Source organism: Lissotriton helveticus, chromosome 5_1 (genome assembly GCF_964261635.1).
Source record: "Lissotriton helveticus chromosome 5_1, aLisHel1.1, whole genome shotgun sequence".
NCBI classification, from domain to species: Eukaryota; Metazoa; Chordata; class Amphibia; order Caudata; family Salamandridae; genus Lissotriton; species Lissotriton helveticus.
This window is the reverse complement of record NC_136065.1, coordinates 1663427761-1663431713: the sequence shown is the minus strand read 5'-3', so window position 1 is coordinate 1663431713 and position 3953 is coordinate 1663427761. Positions and strand designations below refer to the sequence as shown.

Sequence of the window (3953 nt, the reverse complement as noted above, 5' to 3'; positions counted from 1 at the left end):
GGCGTATTGTAAAGTTTGGCCAGAACTTATGTCGGCTCTTCTGACTGGATCAAAGACGCTTAGATTTGGCCACACAGCCAATCAGAGCTCTCCTTTTAACTGGCTCTTTTACCCCACAATGGCTCACAGGCACAGGCGGTACATGATGCATTGAAACAGGGAACAGGCGTCAACTGCTTTCAGTTTTTCATCTTTCTAGATGATGCACCTTAGCACCTATATACGTGTTCCTGAAGTGCGCATTATATTTCATCTCATCCGTGATACCTTGACACTAAGCAGTACATTTAGCTATTCATGTTTACTTTAACATTACTGAGTGCTCTCAAACCGACAGTTACCTGTATTACAATTAAACAGAGCTTTCAGGGATGCTCCCAATACTCTTTAAATTAAAATATTATTTTTTTCCAATATATATATATATATATATATATATATATATATATATATTAATAAGCCGGACTCTTCGTGAAAGCAGCGTTGGTTAAACTGTGTAGTTCAAAGCCGTCGTTCATTTTATTTCTGAACTTCAGGATTTTATTTATGCATTTGGACTAGATGAAAAGGATCTACCGAGCCAGCCAGGAGTCGAACCTGGAATTTTCTGATCCGTAGTCAGACGCGTTATCCATTGCGCCACTGGCCCGCAAATATTCAGGCTCGAGGATGACGTGTGTCGCAGTATCCAGAAGAGCATCATGGGACATATATACACACGCTCTTTCGTGTCTGGCGAGTCCTGCGGCACTGGAAACTCAATGGGACCTGAGCAGAATACAAAAGGGGGTGGTGATGGACGGAGCATCTGAAATGGGGTGGCTGAGTGGGCTAAAGAATGGTGATGGATTAAACCCAGATCAGTTGACTGGGGGTGAGTGTTTGACTTGCTCAAACGCTCCGTCCATCATCCCCTTTTGTATCGCTTTGTTCGCCCTAAAGTGTGGCAGGGTATGCTCAGACGTGAGTCCCTTGCTCACTTGGCCACTGGATTCAAGATAGCCTGGCTGATGAGGATTATGAATCCGAAACCGGTCCCAGGATGCTTGTTTCCGGTCCATGGAAGACATGGCTTGGCAGTTCGGGCTGGACTGTTCCCATAAGGCACAGGGTCAGACTGATTTGCATATGGCCATGTCTGAAATGGGGTGGCTGAGTGGGCTAAAGAATGGTGATGGATTAAACCCAGATCAGTTGACTGGGGGTGAGTGTTTGATTTGCTCAAACGCTCCGTCCATCATCCCCTTTTGTATCGCTTTCTTCGCCCTAAGTGTGGCAGGGTATGCTCAGACGTGAGTCCCTTGCTCACTTGGCCACTGGATTCAAGATAGCCTGGCTGATGAGGATTATGAATCCGAAACTGGTCTCAGGATGCTTGTTTCCGGTCCATGGAAGACATGGCTTGGCAGTTCGGGCTGGACTGTTCCCATGAGGCACAGGGTCAGACTGATTTGCATATGGCCATGTCTGAAATGGGGTGGCTGAGTGGGCTAAAGAATGGTGATGGATTAAACCCAGATCAGTTGACTGGGGGTGAGTGTTTGATTTGCTCAAACGCTCCGTCCATCATCCCCTTTTGTATCGCTTTGTTCGCCCTAAGTGTGGCAGGGTATGCTCAGACGTGAGTCCCTTGCTCACTTGGCCACTGGATTTTAGATAGCCTGGCTGATGAGGATTATGAATCCGAAACCGGTCCCAGGATGCTTGTTTCCGGTCCATGGAAGACATGGCTTGGCAATCCGGGCTGGACTGTTCCCATGAGGCACAGGGTCAGACTGATTTGCATATGGCCATGTCTGAAATGGGGTGGCTGAGTGGGCTAAAGAATGGTGATGGATTAAACCCAGATCAGTTGACTGGGGGTGAGTGTTTGATTTGCTCAAACGCTCCGTCCATCTTCCCCTTTTGTATCGCTTTGTTCGCCCTAAGTGTGGCAGGGTATGCTCAGACGTGAGTCCCTTGCTCACTTGGCCACTGGATTCAAGATAGCCTGGCTGATGAGGATTATGAATCCGAAACCGGTCCCAGGATGCTTGTTTCCGGTCCATGGAAGACATGGCTTGGCAGTTTGGGCTGGACTGTTCCCATGATGCACAGGGTCAGACTGATTTGCATATGGCCATGTCTGAAATGGGGTGGCTGAGTGGGCTAAAGAATGGTGATGGATTAAACCCAGATCAGTTGACTGGGGGTGAGTGTTTGATTTGCTCAAACGCTCCGTCCATCATCCCCTTTTGTATCGCTTTGTTCGCCCTAAGTGTGGCAGGGTATGCTCAGACGTGAGTCCCTTGCTCACTTGGCCACTGGATTCAAGATAGCCTGGCTGATGAGGATTATGAATCCGAAACCGGTCGCAGGATGCTTGTTTCCGGTCCATGGAAGACATGGCTTGGCAGTTCGGGCTGGACTGTTCCCATGAGGCACAGGGTCAGACTGATTTGCATATGGCCATGTCTGAAATGGGGTGGCTGAGTGGGCTAAAGAATGGTGATGGATTAAACCCAGATCAGTTGACTGGGGGTGAGTGTTTAATTTGCTCAAACGCTCCGTCCATCATCCCCTTTTGTATCGCTTTGTTCGCCCTAAGTGTGGCAGGGTATGCTCAGACGTGAGTCCCTTGCTCACTTAGCCACTGGATTCAAGATAGCCTGGCTGATGAGGATTATGAATCCGAAACCGGTCCCAGGATGCTTGTTTCCGGTCCATGGAAGACATGGCTTGGCAGTTCGGGCTGGACTGTTCCCATGAGGAACAGGGTCAGACTGATTTGCATATGGCCATGTCTGAAATGGGGTGGCTGAGTGGGCTAAAGAATGGTGATGGATTACACCCAGATCAGTTGACTGGGGGTGAGTGTTTGATTTGCTCAAACGCTCCGTCCATCATCCCCTTTTGTATCGCTTTCTTCTCCCTAAGTGTGGCAGGGTATGCTCAGACGTGAGTCCCTTGCTCACTTGGCCACTGGATTCAAGATAGCCTGGCTGATGAGGATTATGAATCCGAAACCGGTCGCAGGATGCTTGTTTCCGGTCAATGGAAGACATGGCTTGGCAGTTCGGGCTGGACTGTTCCCATGAGGCACAGGGTCAGACTGATTAGCATATGGCCATGTCTGAAATGGGGTGGCTGAGTGGGCTAAAGAATGGTGATGGATTAAACCCAGATCAGTTGACTGGGGGTGAGTGTTTGATTTGCTCAAACGCTCTGTCCATCATCCCCTTTTGTATCGCTTTGTTCGCCCTAAGTGTGGCAGGGTATGCTCAGACGTGAGTCCCTTGCTCACTTAGCCACTGGATTCAAGATAGCCTGGCTGATGAGGATTATGAATCCGAAACCGGTCCCAGGATGCTTGTTTCCGGTCCATGGAAGACATGGCTTGGCAGTTCGGGCTGGACTGTTCCCATGAGGCACAAGGTCAGACTGATTTGCATATGGCCATGTCTGAAATGGGGTGGCTGAGTGGGCTAAAGAATGGTGATGGATTAAACCCAGATCAGATGACTGGGGGTGAGTGTTTGATTTGCTCAAACGCTCCGTCCATCATCCCCTTTTGTATCGCTTTGTTCGCCCTAAGTGTGGCAGGGTATGCTCAGACGTGAATCCCTTGCTCACTTGGCCACTGGATTCAAGATAGCCTGGCTGATGAGGATTATGAATCCGAAACCGGTCCCAGGATGCTTGTTTCCGGTCCATGGAAGACATGGCTTGGCAGTTCAGGCTGGACTATTCCCATGAGGCACAGGGTCAGACTGATTTGCATATGGCCATGTCTGAAATGGGGTGGCTGAGTGGGCTAAAGAATGGTGATGGATTAAACCCAGATCAGTTGACTGGGGGTGAGTGTTTGATTTGCTCAAACGCTCCGTCCATCATCCCCTTTTGTATCGCTTTCTTCGCCCTAAGTGTGGCAGGGTATGCTCAGACGTGAGTCCCTTGCTCACTTGGCCACTGGA

General features: G+C 49.3%; 1 non-coding gene across 1 annotated transcript; it reads right to left on the bottom strand.

Moving 5' to 3' along the window:
- Nucleotides 1-576: 576 nt before the first annotated feature.
- Nucleotides 577-649, bottom strand: TRNAR-ACG (transfer RNA arginine (anticodon ACG)). The gene has a single exon. It is a non-coding gene; the product is annotated as a tRNA-Arg (tRNA).
- Nucleotides 650-3953: the final 3304 nt, after the last annotated feature.